The sequence below is a fragment of the Struthio camelus genome, chromosome W, assembly GCF_040807025.1.
Source record: "Struthio camelus isolate bStrCam1 chromosome W, bStrCam1.hap1, whole genome shotgun sequence".
In the NCBI taxonomy this organism is placed as follows: Eukaryota; Metazoa; Chordata; class Aves; order Struthioniformes; family Struthionidae; genus Struthio; species Struthio camelus.
This window is the reverse complement of record NC_090981.1, coordinates 12,449,055-12,468,503: the sequence shown is the minus strand read 5'-3', so window position 1 is coordinate 12,468,503 and position 19,449 is coordinate 12,449,055.

The following is a 19,449-nucleotide window of genomic DNA, read 5'->3' as shown; positions in this document are numbered from 1 at the left end:
CTGCTCAGTTATCAGTCTTGGGCATTACTGGCCAAGGTCCCTGGGCATCCCCCAGCATTTATCTCCATGCATCTCCCTGATCTGCAGAATCTTCCCCTACTTCCAGGCTCTTCCCTCCAGACAGGCTCTTCCCTCCAGACAGGCTCTTCACCCTCTTCTTTCCAGGCCCCCTTCTTCTTTCTAAGATGCCTTCTTTTCATCATCCCTTCTTTTTAAGCCACTAGCCCCCTGTTTTCCCAATCTAAATAGTCTAGGCGCAGGAGCACAATGCATTCCCCTGCCAGGGACTTCCAGCAATGGGTACCTAGCCTTACCAGGGTCACGGGGCCTCTCCAAGGGTGCCAGGCCTCCCCTTGCCTTCCCTCTCCAGGGGTGCCTGGACTTGCTAGGGGTGTCGGGCCTCCCCTCGCTGGGGTGCCAGGCCTCGCCAGGGTTGTGTGGCCAGGGGGAACTCCCTGCCAGGGATGCTTCACCTCACCTGGCCTCGCTGCCAGGGGCACCTGGCCAGGCATACCTGACCTTGCCTTGCCAGGGTTGCCTCACTGCTGGTGGGGGGCCTCACCTCACCTCACCAGGGGCACCTCACCAGGGGTACCTTGACTCGGCAGGGGTGCCTCACCTTGCCTCACTGCCAGGGGCACCTTGCTACAAGGGGTGCCTTGCTGCTAAGGGCACCTTACCTTTCCTTGCTGCCAGGGGTGTCTCCCCTCTCCTCACCTCACCACCCCCACCATGAGTGCCTTGCCTTGCTACCAGGGATGCCTCACCTCACCATGGGCATCTCACCAGGGATGCCTTGACTCACTTTGCTGCAAGGGGCACTTCATTGCAAGGGGTGCATCACCTTGCCTCGCCTCACCTTGCCTCGCCTCATCAGGGGTGCCTGGCTGAGGGGGCCTTGCCTGGCCAGGGGTGACTCACCTTGCCATGTCACACCAGAGATGTCTAACCTCACCAGGGACCCCTTGCCTCCCTGCACCAGGGGCACTGTGCCTGGCCTCACCACCAGGGGCACGTCCCGGCCAGGAGTGCCTCCTCTCACCTTGCCTGGGTGCCGGGGGGCCATGCTTCACCTCACCTCTTCTTGAGGAAGACTGGCACTTTCAACTTGAGGCCCTAGAGGGATACTGGAAGGGTGAGCATAACACCAGAGAAAAGGGGTATATACTAGGAAGGTTTTTTTTGTATAACTATTTTAACTGTATTATTGAGGGTTTCCTGTATTTATCTGGTCTATGAATGGTAGTATTATTGTAACTGGACTAACAATAACTCTTTTGTATTTTGATTAGACTGTTGAAGTAGAGTAACACAAAAATCCTGGCTTCATGTATATATGGTTTGTACTCTGTTGCCCATAATAAGATTTTTGAGTGTAACACACTGATTCTATTGTGAGCTCTTTGGAAACTGGCTATGTGCACAGGAGTCCAGTGAGATTTGCGCTCTCCCATCTCCTGCTGTGGCCCTGAAAGGGGCGGGGGAAGACTCACACAATCACAGTTGTACCAAGAGATCAGGTGCACAGCAGAAAGGCAAGGCAGGATCCTCTGACTACTGTGAAGACTGCATTGTGGTTGGGGGCTAGGTGAAGATTTTGGCTCAGAAGATAACTGTGATCAGTCTCTTGAGTAACCACCACAGGCAGATCGCTTGGTATGTAGAATGTCCCAGAAGCAGAAGCTCTTTCAGAAGCTTTAATCATTTTTTATGAGGGATCAGAAGCAATTTCCTGCAGGTTGGATGAGTGGTTACCTAGCAGGAATTGTGGATAGCCAAAGAGAACAGTTTGTGATTCGTTCATTGGCTAAGGGCTATCCTTCAACCTTAGAGCCAGGATAATACTGGGGGAGAATATCCTAAAAAGGCTCAGCTTTTAAAGTCATTTAAGTGTATTTAAATTTCTGTCTAGGTACCTGTTGTGGAGTTCAAAGGTATCTAAGGCCTCCAGTGAAACTCACAAATGCAGGGCTTGGTTCCTAAATCAGAAGCACAACTGAAAATTTTACTCTTCATTTTCTCCATCACTGGGCTTTAAAACAAATCCTTGTTCTAAATTTGTCCTCCAAAAAAGGGAAAATAAAGGAAGTTGTATATTCTAAGGATGTTCCTTAAAGATGCATTAATTCTAAATATTATGTGATGATATAAGGAATAGTCTGCAGCCCAGTAAATATGATTTTTTTGCCATTACTAGTTAAAGGTCACAGGTTTTGTATTGACCTAACAGTGCAGGGTCTCAGGATTTGTCTGAGCCTGAGCTGTTTTTAGCTTGTTTTAGCTGTGATAGCAATTGTCTAGAAGTCAGGTGACTATTGCCTAAATTTGTTTTGGTTTAGCTTTAGTTTATAGTAATAACAAGTAGTTATTCAGTGTGGACTGAACTATCTATGACTAGAATAAAATGTGGCGTGGAAGATCATAGACATAGGATGATACCAGAGGCCTGAGACTAAATAACAGGGAGCAGCAAGAGTGGGGCTGCCCCATGAGGAAAGGGGAGCCAGGAGCCAAGGGTGGCCTCACTGACAGGGCGCAGCCCCACAGCACTAGTGCAGGGCAGTGGTGGTGACAGTAACAGGTTCCAGCAGCAGCCTAGTGATCACCAGGCAAACACAAGGTAACAAGTCACGTCCAAGGTTGATCCAGGAAGACCAGTGACCAAGTCAGGACAGCAGAGCACAGACCAGGTGATAGGGCTGGGCACAGGCCTACCTACAGCATAGCACAGACAAGGAATGGGGACCCAGGCCTGAGCTGAAATGGAGCTCCTGGGCCATGGGCAGAGGGTCACAGGCCTGTGCATTAGCATGGGCTGACACATAGACTTCCTCATCACTTTGCCATGTGCAGTATAAACTTTTATTTTGCTGATAGTTGCAGCTGTAGAGAATCTTTGGCTGATATGTAAGATTTTTAGGAATATAATTAACTTGTTGAAACAAAACTGCTGGTGATATGAAAAATCTTTGATATAAAACTAGGACAAGGTGACCTGACACTAGGATGACTTAATTGTCTTGTCAAACATACATATCCTGATAAGGCCTATCATGTGTTTTCTATGTGCATGTTAACGCGAATGAGAGTTAATGTGTCCATACTGAGGTCACTTCCATCTTCCTCCAAACAATGCAGCATGTTGTGTGGTTTCCCAGCTTTGGGACCTTTTGAGACAGCCTGGCAATGTAGCTGTAGCGCCAGCTGCTAATTTTACTGTTGATGAGATCTTTCTTTGCTTTCTTGGCTGGTAAGTACTACCTAGACTTGGATCCAGTTCTGGAGTCTTAAGTGACTTGTTACAGTTTTCACACAAGAGGAAAAGAATTTCTCTTAAAATCCAAAGCTCTCCATCGCCAAACCTCATGGTAGCTCAATACTGTTTACTTGAGGATTTCTTGCACTCTTAAGACTAAGGTCTTGGTTGGGGAGGAATCAGACTATGGGTGATTCAGTTACTAGTTTAGCAATAATTTCACTACATAGCCTTTAAATGCAACTGAACCAGCTGAGCTTGGTAAAGGGATCTCTGGCCAATCCTGTCTAGGAGTTCAAAAAACATTCCTATAGTTTCACTCATAGTAATAGTCTTATAGCAATATTTTGCCACATACAGGAATACTATAAGAAGAAAGAAGAGGAAAAATTTTAGAAAGTGGAAACAATACATTTTGAAATTTTCCAAATTAACTGTTTTGGCTACTTGTTTCATGGGGAGCTTTCACTTTGAAGCATATCTTGAACTGTATAGGCTATACAGTGAGCCTATAGCTCACATGATTGGAATGCTGTCATGAATGGCCACTCCCATTCTCATTCAGCTTTTCTTTCCACCCCCTTCTTCATCCCACAGTGCTTCTGGTGCTAATTTCAGGGCAAGTATTTAATTAAGGATATGTGTCCCAGTTTCCTGCATATGTTCCATATACATATATATATATATATATATATATATATATATATATATATAAGCTCTTTCCTGCTTCAGGGGTTTTGACTACAGGCATGAAACACTGGTGCTGGTTTACATTCAAGATGTGTGTGACAAACTGTATTTCCAGTCTTCACATTTGTGAACCTTTTTAATGTAGGATTTATACCTCTCACACTCTCAAAATCATCAACAGGCAATCAATTTGTTTTCCCACTGCCACACAAGTTCCATGGAAGTCACAGGCTGCACTACCTCCCCTGCATCACTTGGGGATGGGGGTAAAGCTGGACTTTCAAATGACCCCTTGGGGCTATGGAGCGCATCCAGTGGCTCTTCTTGGGGGGCATCCCCATTCTGAGCCAGTGGGGGCACAGTCTCTTGCTCTGCAGGGGGATGAAATGCCCCATAAGTCCCCTACATGGGCTTATCTTCTACCCTACCAGGAGATGCAGGCACTAACCCATCAGGTTCAGAAAAGCAGTCTGCACTTGAGGGGCCTTGTTGTAAGCTTAACCCTTTGCCAACAAGACACCTGTAATGCTGCAAAATTCACTTAGCTTTACTAATGAGCAACCTTCGTCATAGCTTGGATTTGTGCTTCACTAACTTGTGAAATGTGGCACCAGACTTATTGATACAACTAGCATTTTTTATGAACTCCATTCCATCTGCTGCTCTTCTGTATCCTATAATAATCATGGTCTTTGAGCACTCAAAAACCATCCTCACTGTTTCTGTTATAGACAAGGTCTCTGAAAGCATATGTGAGTAGGCAGCATCCAAAAGATCGTGTCCTGTTGCTTCTACTATAATCATGGTCTAACAAAACAGCATTGTTCAGCTACTCATCCTTATTTGCATTATTGATGTAAGGATAAGGAAACAGATATAGAGCAAGCACGTAGCGCATAATGGTATTGTGAGTAACTGTAAGCTCCATCCCGATAACTGTAAGCCCACTCCTGGGCATGGAAAAACAGGACACATCAATCAATCTGGACAAAGGGGGGGAGGGGTTGACTCTCACCAACTCACTCCAATCCTAGGCATATCCAAAAGATTTTGGGAAAAAGGAGTCTCCAACCTCCCAAATTTGGATAATACGTCTATCACCATTAAGATGTACTTAACACCACTGTTATGTTGGGAAAATTGTTGCATATCTACCAGATCCACCTGGTATCCTCAGGCACCATCACCTCGTTCCCTTTAAAAGGTTTTCTCACCAATTTGTGTAAGGTATACATGTCCTGGTTTGCAAACCATTACCACCTGGTTTCTGTTCAGATCATTTGTTCTTTTAGCTGTTTCAGAAGGTGAATTTATGCCACCAAAGCTTCCCACCTCCCCAGAAACATAGTAAATGTCTTTTAACAGATATTGCAGCGTAGATGTGTCTAGTAATGCACTACTAATAAACACAGGTAAGGAGGCATCTTGATTAGACAGATAGGATTGGCCTTTTTGTTTGGGGGTGGGGGTGTTCTTGATGAGACACTTAGATTTGTCCTCCTGCCCTTCACTCTCTCCATCTTACTCCCACCCCTTACTCCCAACTTGTTCGGGCAAAGGGAGCCCCCAACCTCCCACCTACCTCAGCCATGTTAGACAGTGTTCAGCAAAACTCACAGCAGGGGTATGTCAAAAGGGCCGGCCAGCCACAGAAAATTCTGAGATCATGGCTAGAACATGTTCAGCAGAACATTGAGGTCACAGGAGTGTTGTTGTGTCAAAATTCACAGGTCACATGGGGGTATGTCAAAAGGGCTGACCAATTGTAGGGGTCTTCCTGGTGATATGGGCACTTGCCTAACATCGGGGATAAACAAGAAAGTGAGTATGGACTTCTGGGACAGCTCACATGGGGCATGGCTGCATCAATTAACCAATCGTGGAGACTTTTGAGATCATATGCATTAACCAACCAATCACAGGAGGACTTCCTGGTGATATGGGCACTTGACCAACCACAGAGGCTTTTGAGATTGCATGTGTTAACCAACCAATTGCAGAAGGGACTTCCCAATGCTGTAGATACTTCCCTAACATCTGGGGTAAACAAGAAGGTGAGGTTTAACTGGAAGAGTAAGAGGTGGCTTCCGGGATATAAGGATGTTTACAGTGGAAGTGTAGGGGTGACTGCTGGGGTACACAGTCATGTGGCCTACTTCTGGGGGAAAGCCTATGTTGGGACTTCTGCTGGAAGTAGGGGGCGAGGCAACTGTCAGTTTTATCTTGAAGAAAAGCAGCCCCTTAACTACTGATCCTATCTTATTACAGTTGTACAGACTGTATTGTACCTGTTCCATTCTGCTACCTGATTCCCAGTAACTCTCTTAGCTATTGTTCCCCCGTGGGTTGCTCAGATGTTTCCTATCACCATTCCCAAGCTCTTTTCAGAGGCATGTGTTCCAATCAATCCATATTCTCTGAATACAGTTGACGGTCTTGCTTCCTAGATGTGTAGTTGATTTATTGTAACATGCTTTGTTCAAGTGATTCCAGGTGGCTCTGTAGAGCTGGCTTTTTTATTATTTATTTATTTGTATGGTTTTTACTGTGCTACCTATGTCTGGATCATCTGTAAACTTCATCAGTGATGATATTTTCTTCTAGATCTTTGAGAAATTTACTTCAGAGTATTTGGCCAAGAAAAAATTCCCTGGCAGACGCATTTCAGAAATCATCCCAAAGACTTTCCATTGCTTGCTACTTTTTATCAGGTATTTGTTTTTTAATCCACTTGACAAGTATGACACAGATCTTTGCAGGATACTAATTAGCCACCTAAAATGAGATTAACTGAAAGATGCTGGTAATGCCATTCGATTGCTGTAATTTCCTTCTTGAATGTTTACTCTGTACCTTTAGCAGAAGTCTGGGCTGGACTGGTGAGAATCCCAGCTTCTAGGACCATACATGGGTATAAATTAGAGTGAGTCAGATTTCCCTAGGTTCCTGCATGGCCTCCTTAGATTTCAGGTGTAAACAGAAGGCAATGGAAGGGGAGAAAGGTGAGGAAGCTTAAAAATGCTTCCTCCAAACCAAAATCTTTTTCATGTCTGAGATCTTTCAGTATCACTGGTCTGGTTCATACTTTATCAGGTTTTCAATTTTACCTCTTTGCACACAATTCTCAGTCTGCCTTCTTTGCTGCAGTATGAATAGCCCACTTTGGTTACATTCTGCAATTTCTCTTCAAGAGATGAAAAAGTAAAAATAAGTAACACCAGGCACCACAAAATGCAGAGCACAAACCACAGAGAACCCATATTCCTTTGAGCAATGTGGCCCTTCTCCAACCAAGGACAGAAGAATTTCTCTTTCCATTTTTCCTGTTTGCTGGCTCCTCATTTCTTGTGTTTGGGCACTGAGACGATGGCAATGCAGGAGATATTCCTCCACACCTCTCCTTTGAGATCTGCCAAATAAAATTTCTATTGGGTACCTCAGTCAGCACTTGCCTGGCTGCAGTCTTTATATGGGTAAAATTTCATGCATCATAACATGAAAAATATTAAATGCAGAGTTTTCTTAACAGAATTATAACCAACTCTGACAGAGATCTACGCTGATATGAGAGGTGATGAAATGGAGAATGGGATACTGAGACTGAATTATAACCTTCATTTTCTTACACCTTAAAACATAGTTCAATGCAGAAGAAGATCAAGTCATAGTGCATGGATAGAGCCCCAGTGTTATCATTTTAAGGGCGTCAGACCTATTGTGCAGGTTCAAAGAAATGGCATGAAGTTAGTGGGCAGTTCCTAAAATCAATGGACTTAGTGCACTTTTAGGGACAGGACAAAGCTGGTGCTGAACTGCAGCTGAGCTGTTAGGCCTGGAAATTCCAAATATAGGAAGTCCTCAAAATTTGCCCAGATATGCTTGTGAGTAGAAAAAGAGGCCTTGATTGGGAAAACTGAGGCATATGGTAACAGAATCACAGAATCATTTAGGTTGGAAGGGACCTCTGGAGATCATCTAGTCCAACCTCCCTGCTCAAGCAGGGTCACCTAGAGCATATTTCCCAGGATCACATCCAGACGGGTTTTGAATATCTCCAGGGAAGGAGACTCCACCACCTCTCTGGGCAACCTGTTCCAATGCTCTGTCACCCTCACAGTGAAGAAGTTTTTTCTCAGGTTCAGATGGAACTTCCTGTGGTTCAGTTTCTGCCCATTGCCTCTTGTCCTGTTGCTGGGCACCACGGAGAAGAGGCTGGCCTCATCCTCTTGACAATCCCCCTTCAGATACTTGTACACGTTGATGAGATCCCCTCTCAATCTTCTCTTCTCCAGGCTGAACAGGCCCAGCTCTTGCAGTCTTTCTTCATAGGAGAGGTGCTCCAGCCCTCTAATCATCTTGGTAGCCCTCCGCTGGACTCTCTCCAGGAGTGCCATGTCTCTCTTGTACTGGGGAGCCCAGAACTGGGCACAGGACTCCAGGTGAGGCCTCACCAGGGCTGAGTAGAGGGGCAGGATCACCTCCCTCGACCTGCTGGCAACACTCTGCCTCATGCACCCCAGGAGACCATTGGCCTTCTTGGCCACAAGGGCACACTGCTGGCTCATGTTTAACTTGTTATCCACCAGCACTCCCAGGTCCTTCTCTGCAGAGCTGCTTTCCAGCAGGTCATCCCCCAGCCTGTACTGGTGCAGGGGATTATTCCTGCCTAGGTGCAGGACCTTGCACTTGCCTTTGTTGAACTTCATGAGGTTCCTCTCCGCCCAGCTCTCCAGCCTGTCCAGGTCCCTCTGAATGGCAGCACAGTCTTCTGGTGTGTTAGCCTCTCCTCCCAGTTTAGTATCATCAGCAGACTTGCTGAGGGTGCACTCTGTCCCTTCCTCCAGGTCATTGATGAATACATTGAACAAGACCGGACCCAGGACTGACCCCTGGGGGACACCACTAGCCACAGGCCTCCAACTTGACTCTGCGCCATTCACCACAACCCTCTGAGCTCGGCCATCCAGCCAGTTCTCAAGCCACCTCACTGTCCACTCGTCTAGCCCACACTTCCTGAGCTTACCTAGGAGGATGTGATGGGAGACAGTGTCAAAAGCCTTGCTGAAGTCCAGGGAGACAACATCCACTGCTCTGCCCTCCTCTACCCAGCCAGTCATCCCATCATAGAAGGCTATCAGGTTGGTCAAGCATGATTTCCCTTTGGTGAATCCAGGCTGACTACTCCTGATCACCTTCTTGTCCTCCACATGCTTAGTGAGGACCTCCAGGAGGAGCTGTTCCATCACCTTTCAAGGGATGGAGGTGAGGCTGACAGGCCTGTAGTTTCCTGGGTCCTCCTTCTTGCCCTTTTTGAAGACTGGCGTGACATTGGCTTTCTTCCAGTCCTCAGGCACCTCTCCTGATCTCCAGGACCTTTCAAAGATGATGGATAGTGGCCTAGCGATAACATCCGCCAGCTCCCTCAGCACTCGTGGGTGCATCCCGTCAGGGCCCATGGACTTATGGATGTCAAGTTTGGACAAAAGATCTCTAACCTGATCCTCCTCAACCAAGGGAGAGTCTTCCTTTCTCCAGCCTTCCTCTCTTGTCTCCAAGGTCTGGAATTCCTGAGGACTGGCCTTAGCAGTGAAGACTGAAGCAAAGAAGGCATTCAATAACTCTGCCTTCTCTGTATCCTTTGTTACCAGGGCACCCGCCCCATTCAGCAGCAGGCCCACATTTTCCCTAGTCTTCCTTTTGCTATTGATGTATTTGAAGAAGCCCTTCTTGTTGTCCTTGACATCCCTTGCCAGATTTAATTCCAGATGGGCCTTAGCCTTCCTTGTCGCATCCCTGCACACTCTGACAACGTCCCTATATTCCTCCCAAGTGGCCTGTCCCCTTTTCCACATTCTGTGTACTTCCTTCTTCTGCTGGAGTTTGGCCAGGAGTTCCTTGCTCATCCATGCAGGTCTCCTGCCCGCTTTGCTGGACTTCTTCCTCAGAGGGATGCACTGCTCTTGAGCCTGGAGGAAGTGATGCTTGAATATTAACCAGCTCTCTTGGACCCCTCTTCCTTCTAGGGCCCTACCCCATGAGATTCCTCCAAGCAGGTCCCTGAAGAGGCCAAAGTTAGCTCTCCTGAAGTCCAGGGTTGCAATCCTACTCATTGCCCTGCTCCCTCCTCACAGGATCCTCAACTCCACCACCTCATGGTCACTGCAGCCAAGGCTGCCCCCAACCTGCACATCTCCAACTAGACCTTCCTTGTTTGTTAGTACAAGGTCCAGCAGCACACCTCTCCTTGTTGGCGTCTCCACCACCTGTGTCAAGAAATTATCCTCAATGCTTTGCAGGAACCTCTTTGACTGTTTGTGCCTAGCTGTGCTGTCTTCCCAACAGATGTCAGGGTGGTTGAAGTCCCCCCTGAGAACCAGGGCCTGTGATCATGAGGCTACTTCCAGCTGTCTGTAGAAGGCCTCATTGACGACTTCCTCCTGGTCAGGTGGCCTGTAGTAAACCCCCACAACAGTGTCACCCATGTTAGCCTGCCCTTTAATCCTTACCCATAGGCTCTCAACTTGCTCTTCATCCACCCCGAGGCAGAGCTCCACACATTCTAGTTGCTCCCTCACATAAAGAGCAACTCCACCACCTCGCCTTCCTGGCCTGTCTTTCCTAAAAAGCACATAGCCATCCATGACAGCATCCCAGTCATGTGAACTATCCCACCATGTCTCTGTAACTGCAATGAGATCATGGCCCTGCGACCACACACAGATCTCTAACTCTTCCTGTTTATTCCCCATGCTGCGTGCATTGGTATACAGGCATTTCAGAGAGCCAGTCAAGCATGCAAGCTTCCCAGGAGAGGTGCAAGAGAAGCCTCCATAGCCATGTCCCATGCTGTCTCCCCTGGCTGTATGTACCCGCTGGAGGCATCCTGACTTGAGCGGTGTTTTACTGACTGCCCTGTCACTATACCACTCCCCTTCCCCCATCTTTCCTAGTTTAAAGCCCTCCTTACCAGGCTGGCCAATCTGTTGGCAAAGACACGCGTGCCCCGCTTGGTAAGGTGGATCCCATCGCTCCCCATCAGCTGTCGATCTTCAAACAGGGTCCCATGGTCATAGAAACCAAAGCCCTGTTGCCAACACCAGTGGCGCAGCCAGCTGTTAACTTGGAAAACTCATCTACTCCTCCTCCCGTCCTTTCCCCTCACAGGCAAGATTGAGGAGAAAACGACCTGGGCTCCCAGACCCTTGACCACCATTCCCAGAGCTCTGAAGTCCTGTTTGATGGCTTCCAATTTGCCTTTCGTGTCATTAGTGCCCACATGGAAGATCAGCAGAGGGTGGTAGTCCGATGCATGGACAAGCCTTGGCAGTCTTTCCATGACATCTCTTATTCGAGCCCCTGGCAGGCAGCAAACCTCTCTGGACAAGAGGTCAGGTCGGCAGATAGGTGCCTCTGTCCCCTGCAGCAGGGACTCACCCACAACAATCCCTCGCCGCTTCTTCCGGGGGTTCCTGCACGGCACAGGGTCTGCCAGGCCAGTTGCCTCCCTTGGAGCCATGCCCAGCTCCTCCTCGGCTTGGAGGGCGCTAAACTTGTTCTTTGAGGGTAACTCTTGAGGAGGAGCAAGAGCCTTTCTCCTTCTACGAGAGGTCACCAGCTCCCAGCCCTCTTCAACAGCGTTATGATGCACCTTTACACTCGGTGCTGAGCCCTCTGACAACTCCGCTGCAGTGGGGGCAGGGGACTCCTGGAGCTGCACAGTCTCCAAGAACGCCCTGTCAATCTCCTGCTCATCCTCTCAGATGCTACGCAGCCTACTAACCTCCTCCCGTAACTCCTTTATCTGGTGACGCAACTGGTCAACCACAGCACACCTCACGCATGAGAGCTGACTGTCAGCCCAGGCCTCATGGAGAGGCCCCAGGCACTCCCTGCAGCCTGACACCTGTAGAGCTGCATCTGCTGTCTGAGGGTCTGTCTGGGTTGAAGCCTCAGACACAGCTGATGCAGCACCTCCAACAGCCACTGGGGAACATGCTCTGCAGTATGTCATGACCATGCCCCGGGGAAGGACACACCACTGTGCAAGATGGAGAGGTGCCTTCTTTGCCTGCTGCACAAACTGCTGCACAAACTGCTGCATATGTTGGCTGCACTCTGGGAGCTGCACTCTAGGCCTGGCTCTTACATAGGCCTCTGCCTAGCAGTGACTCACAAGGGTGTTTGACCCACCCAATCAGGAGCCACCTGAAACAAAAGCCCCAACTCCCTCTGACCAGGGCAGCCCAGAGAGCTCGTTAGCAGCAGCCCCACCTAGCTAGAACTTCCCAGGAGAAGTTAAGTCAAGGCCCCCTGCAGGAGTCCTTGCCCAGCTCTCCCTTCCTGCTAGCAGCAAGCACCGTCTAGTTCCTCGGGGGTCCCCAGAAAGTCCACAACTTCCAACAAGGCCCACAAAAGGCCCAGGCAGAGCCCAGACACTGCTGCACAAACTGCTGCGTCTGTTCGCTGCCTCTGTTGGCTGCGCTCTGGGAGTTGCGCTCTAGGCCTGGCTCTTACATAGGCCTCTGCCTAGCAGTGACTCACAAGGGTGCTTGACCCACCCAATCAGGAGCCACCTGAAACAAAAGCCCCAACTCCCTCTGACCAGGGCAACCCAGAGAGCTCGTTAGCAGCAGCCCCACCTAGCTAGAACTTCCCAGGAGAAGTTAACCTTGGCAAGATCGTTCACTGTGTGCAGAAACAGGAGGGATTTTTGCAATTGAGTGGGTGTGTGTGCTTAAATTTGTCTTTCATGTAAGTGTAGAGCTGGTGGCTGAGCACCGCCCCCCCCCCCCCAGGCTCTAAACAGAGGAAAGCCCAAAGGCTCAGATGTGATGCACTGGAGAGAAGGGAAGAAGTATAAAAGGAGCTGGTGGGCAGACCTCAAAGACATGCAATTTACAGTTTGTTTTCACACTGGGAGCATTTCTGTTATGAGAGGAGAAAAATTGTAAAGTAGAGGGAAATTTATGCTTGCAATACTGTGTCAAAGTGTGGGCCAACTTGATATACCTAGGTGCACTGTTACCCAAACTTTTGCCTCAGATGCAAAAATCCCAAACTTCAAAACAAAAAGAAGCTATGAAAAACCATTTAATAATCTTTGCAAATAGTAGGGTTTACTGTGTACATCTTCTTGCAGAAGCACAGAGAGGGCTGAAGAACAGAAACCAGAAGCAAATCTGCAATGATCCGCTGGAGAGGTGACCTGAGATTTGACAACACCTGACTGTGAATGATCTAGGACATCTGGAAGCAGGCAAGGAGAACTCGAAATTGTTACACTTCAGGAAATCAGTTGCTAGTTATTGCATATTATCTCCCTGTTGTCTGTGTCTTTTCTCCCTTCTAAGAAGTGGTGTCATAAATCACAGAATCACAGAATGGTTGAGGTTGGAAGGGACCTCTGGAGATCATCTAGTCCAACCTCCCTGCTCAAGCAGGGTCCTCTAGAGCACGTTGCACAGGATCACATCCAAGTAGGTTCTGAATATCTCCAGGGAAGGAGACTCCACAACCTCTCTGGGCAACCTGTTCCAGGGCTCTGTCACCCTCACAGGAAAGAAGTTTTTCCTCATGTTCAGATGGGACTGCCTGTGGTTCAGTTTCTGCCCATTGCCTCTTGTCCTGTCGTTGGGCACCACAGAGGAGAGATTGGCCTCATCCTCTTGACACCCTCCCTTCAGATATTTGTATATATTAATGAGATCCCCCCTTAGCCTTCTCTTCTCCAGGCTGAACAGTCCCAGCTCTCAGCCTTTCTTCATAGGAGATATGCTCCAGTCCCTTAATCATCTTAGTAGCCCTTTGCTGGCCTGGACGTGGTCAACCACATCTGCCTGTACTGTAGGCCACCAGAAGGTCTGGGTAATCAGGTACTGCATCTTCCAACAGCCCCTGTATCCGGCTACAGGTGCATCATGGCATTGGTACAGGACCTGTGCTTGCAGTGCTCCCTATGGGATGTGCAACTGTCTGCCTCAGTATAGGCAGCTGTCCGGTTCTCACAGGCTAGGGGAGGCCTTGCCAGCATGATGTTGTTCCAGGACATTTGCAGTGGCCTGGCAAACTTCTGCAATAAGCTTATCCTCTGCTGTGGCTGTGATGAAGTGTCTCGAAGAAAAAAAAGGCAGGGAGTTCATGCACAAGGTGTGCGTCCCAATCTGGGTTCTCCTGTGACAAGGCATCTGCCTTGCAATTCTGCTTTCCCAGATGGAATTGAAAGTGAAGGGGAACCGCAAAAGGAAGGAGGCCCAGCAGGCAAGGCAGGAAGAGAGGCCTCCACGGAAGGAGAGACTAATATCTCTCTGGGCAACCTGTTCCAGGGCTCAGTCACCCTCACAGGAAAGAAGTTTTTCCTCATGTTCAGATGGAACTTCCTGTGTTTCAGTTTGTGCCCGTTGCCTCTCATCCTGTCACTGGGCACCACCAAGAAGTGGTGTCACCTGGCCCCATCCTCTTGACACCCTCCCTTCAGATACTTATACACATTGATCAGATTCCCCCTCAGCCTTCTCTTCTCCAGGCTGAACAGGCCCAGCTCCCTCAGCCTTTCCTCATAGGAGAGATGCTCCAGTCCCTTAATCATCTTCATAGCCCTTCACTGGACTCTCTCCAGGAGTGCCATGTCTCTCTTGTACTGGGGAGCCCAGAATTGGACACAGGACTCCAGGTGAGGCCTCACCAGGGCTGAGGAGAGGGGGAGGATCACCTCCCTCCACCTGCTGGCAACACTCTGCCTCATGCACCCCAGGAGACCATTGGCCTTCTTGGCCACAAGGGCACATTGCTGGCTCATGGTCAACTTGTTGTCCACCAGGACTCCCAGGTCCTTCTCGGCAGAGCTGCTTTCCAGCAGGTCAACCCCCCAGCCTGTACTGGTGCCTGGGGTTATTCCTCCCCAGGTGCAGGACCCTGCACTTGCCTTTGTGGAACTTCATGAGGTTCCTCTCCGCCCAGCTCTCCAGCCTGTCCAGATCCCTCTGAATGGCAGCACAGCCTTCTGGTGTCTCAGCCACTCCTCCCAGTTTAGTATCATCAGCAAACTTGCTGAGGGTGCACTCTGTCCCTTCATCCAGGTCACTGAGGAATACGTTGAACAAGACTGGACCCAGGACTGACCCCTGGGGGACCGCACTAGCTACAGGCCTCCAACTAGACTCTGCGCCATTCACCACAACCCTCTGAGCTCTGCCATCCAGCCAGTTCTCAATCCACCTCACTGTCCACTCATCTAGCCCATACTTCCTGAGCTTGCCTATGAGGATGTGATGGGAGACAGTGTCAAAAGCCTTGCTGAAGTCCAGGGAGACAACATCCACTGCTCTGCCCTCCTCTACCCAGCCAGTCATTCCATCATAGAAGGCTATCAGGCTGGCTAAGCATCATTTCCCCTTTGGTGAATCCATGCTGACTACTCCTGATCACCTTCTTGTCCTCCACATGCTTAGTGGATGACCTCCAGGATGAGCTGTTCCATCACCTTTCAAGGGATGGAGGTGAGGCTGACAGGCCTGTAGTTCCCTGGCTCCTCCTTCTTGCCCTTTTTGAAGACTGGCGTGACATTGGCTTTCTTCCAGTCCTCAGGCACCTCTCCTGATCTCCATGATCTTTCAAAGAGGATTGAGAGTGGCCTAGCGATAACATCCGCCAGCTCCCTCAGCACTCGTGGGTGCATCCCATTGGGGCCCATGGACTTGCATATGTCCAGTTTACTTAAGTGATCCCCAACCTGATCCTCCTCGACCAAGGGAAAGTCTTCCTTTCTCCAGTCTTTCTCTCTTGTCCCCAGGGTCTGGGATTCCTCAAGGCTGGCCTTAGCAGGAAAGACTGAAGCAAAGAAGGCATTCAGTATCTCTGCCGTCTCTGTGTCCTCTGTCAACAGGGTCCCTGTGCCATTCAGCAGTGAGCCCACATTTTCCTTCCTTTTGTTAATGAGGTATTTGAAGAAGCCCTTCTTGTTGCCCTTGACATCCCTTGCCAGATTTAACTTCAAATGGGCCTTGGCCTTCCTAGACCCATTCCTGCACACTCTGACAACGTCCCTATATTCCTCCCAAGTGGCCTGTCCCCTTTTCCACCTCCTGTACACTTCCTGCTTCTCTTTGAGAAGGAGTTCCTTGCTCATACATGCAGGTCTCCTGCCCCCTTTTCTCGACTTCTTACTCAGAGGGATGCACCCATCTTGAGCCTGGAGGAAGTGATCCTTGAATATTAACCAGCTTTCTTGGACCCCTCTTCCTTCTAGGGCCCTACCCCATGAGATTCCTCCAAGCAGGTCCCTGAAGAGGCCAAAGTTAGCTCTCCTGAAGTCCAGGGTTGCGATCCTACTTATTGCCCTGATCCCTCCTCGCAGGATCCTCAACTCCACCATCTCATGGTCACTACAGCCAAGGCTGCCCCCAACCTGCACATCTCCAACTAGACCTTCCTTGTTTGTTAGTACAAGGTCCAGCAGCACACCTCTCCTCATTGGCTTCTCCACCACCTGTGTCAAAAAGTTATCATCAATGCTCTCCAGGAACCTCCTGGACTGTTTGTGCCTAGCTGTGCTCTCTTCCCAGCAGATGTCAGGGTGGTTGAAGTCTCCCATGAGAATTAGGGCCTGTGATCATGAGGCTACTTCCAGCTGTCAGTAGAAGGCCTCATCTACTTCCTCTTCCTGATCAGGTGGCCTGTAGCAAACACCCACCACAGTGTCACCCATGTTAGCCTGCCCTTTAATCCTTACCCATAGGCTCTCAACTTGCTCTTCATCCACCCCTAGGCAGAGCTCCATACATTCCAGATCCTCTCTCTCATAAAGAGCAATTCCCCCTCCTCACCTTCCTGGCCTGGCCTTCCTAAAAAGCATGCAGCCATTCATGACAGCATTCCAGTTATGTGAGCTATTCCATCATGTCTTTGTAACTGCAATGAGATCATAGCCCTGCGACCGCACCCAGATTTCTAATTCTTCCCGTTTATTCCCCATGCCGCATGCATTTTTGTACAGGCACTTCAGAGGGGTATTCGAGCATGCTGATTTCCCAGGAGGGGTGCAAGAGGATACCCCATAGTCTTGTCTTGTAGGCACTGCCTTGCCTGCATGCACTTGCTGGAGGTATCTCCACTTGAGCCCTGTTTTGCTGACTGCATGGTCTCTATAACTCTCCCCTTCCCCTGTCTTTCCTCGTTTAAAGTCCTCCTTACCAGGCTGGCCAGCCTGTTGGCAAAGAAAGACACATGTATCCCACTTAGTGAGGTGGATCCCATCTCTCCTCATCAGCTGTTGATCTTCAAACAGGGTTTCATGGTCTTAGAAACCAAAACCCTGTTGCCTACACCGGCAGCACAGCCAGTTGTTTACTTGGAGAATCTGTCTACTCCTCCTCCTCCCATCCTTCCCTCTCACTGGCAGGATTGAGGAGAAAATGACCTGGGCCCCCAGACCCTTGACCACCATCCCCAGATCTCTGAAATCCCGTTTGACAGTTTCCAAGTTGCCCTTGGCAGTATTGTTGGTGGCCACGTGGAAAAGCAGCAGGGGGTAATAGTTGGACGGGCAGACAAGCCTCGGCAGTCTTTCCATGACATCTCTGATTCGAGCCCCTAGCAGGCAACAAACCTCTCTAGACAAGTGGTCAGGTCGGCAGATAGGCTCCTCTGCCCCCTGCAGCAGGGAGTCAGCCACAACAATCACTCACGGCTTCTTCCAGGTGTTCCTGCATAGCACAGAGTCCATCAGCTCAGTTGCTTCACTTGAAGCCATGCCCAGCTCCTCCTCAGCTTGGAGGGCACTGAACCTGTTCATCAACTGCAAGTCTTCAGGAGGGCAGGAGCCTTTCTCCTCATATGAGGAGTGACCAGTTTCCAGCCTTCATCTTCTACAGAGTTATGACTTACTGTTTCACATGGCACAGAGCCCACCTGCATCTCCACTGCTGTGGGAGGTTGGTACTCCTGAAGCTGTAGGCTCTCTGAGAATATCCTATCTATCTCTTGCTCATCTTCTCGGATGCTACGCAGCCTGCTGACTTCCTCCCATAACTCCTTAACCTGGCGACACAATTCATCAACAACAGCACACCTTCTGCAGAAGAGATGACTGTCAGCCCCAGCCTCACAGAGAGGCCCCAGGCACTCCCTGCAGCCTGAGACCTGCAGAGCTGCACCCACTGTCAGAAGGTCTGTCTGGGTGGAAGTCTCTGACACAGCTGACACAGCGACTCCAACAGCTACTGAGGAATGCAATATATCTCTGTCTCTATTTGAGAAGCCCCCAGGACTAACTTTATCTCAAATGCTTTCCTTCTCAGTGATGCCACAAATGTAAGGTAGGAAATGGGCTGTGAGACAGATAACATATTAATGGTAGCAGCTTGCTCTCAAGTATAATTTTTTAAAAAAAGGGAAAAAAAAAGAAAATCCTATAAAAACTCTAAAGACCACAATGCCAGTGAACATCAGCATGGATGGGATCTGCACAGCATGCTGTGCCCTGACTAGAGGTCCATCTGATGCTGCATAACTTAGGGTTCCCAGCATCTGAAGGGTTGTAAGATTATCTATGCTATCCCCTTTTTCCTTCTTGTGTTATGTCCAATATCAGGTATTTTAATCAATACCTTACAGAGTCTGAGTGCCTTTCTTATTGGCAGTGGAGGGGCAGATGAACCTACGTGCCAGATTGTCCTTGATGTACTCTTCGAGGGCTACTAATTCAGGGCATGACAAGGCATAAGTGTGCCCAAAGGTCACCTCCTTTCCTGGACTCAGGCCAATGGGGCAGTCATATGCACAACGGGGTGGTAGAGTTTTTGTCCCCTTCTTCTCAAAGACATCTGCAAAGTCACTGTACTCATCTGGGAGCATTGCTCCAGTGACTGAGACAGAGGTATAGTCCCGGGGCCTGGGAGAGTCAGAGCTGCAGGCTGTGGGACTAAGAAGAGCTGTGCTGAGGGCACTGCTATGATCTAGGGGTGGTGTAGTTGGCACAACTCTTGTGCAGTTACATTTCTTGGTCACCATCCTCTTGGAGGTCACTGTAGGGCTCTCAGCAAAAAACAGGCATGGCAGTCATGCAACCAGACAACTGCTCATGTGGTGTGGCATCAGGAACACAGGAATTTCTAGACCGACCCATATGGGGTGTCGTAATAGGGGGAACAGTCCCAAGCAGATCCCAGGGCCAGCTCTTGCCCTCACACTCTGAGTATCCCCTTCCTGCAGGGAAACACAAGAATCCCAACTGCCAGTCAATGATTGTTGTGCTTTTACAACCAGGGCAGCCCAAGGACCACTGGAAAGAAGAGGGTATGCAGGATGAGGAAGAACAAAAACTCAGAGTGTCCAGGTGCCACAGTTACCTTAAGGGGAACAGTCTCATGGCTGGTGGCCCCCCTCCCTTGGGTGCTCCTCCCATTTACTGCAATGACTGTGGTTGGGGTGGGCTGTGGCTGGATAGGGATCTGGGCATGCTGGACAAACTCAGAAGCCACAAAACTATGCGAGGACTGAGTCCATCA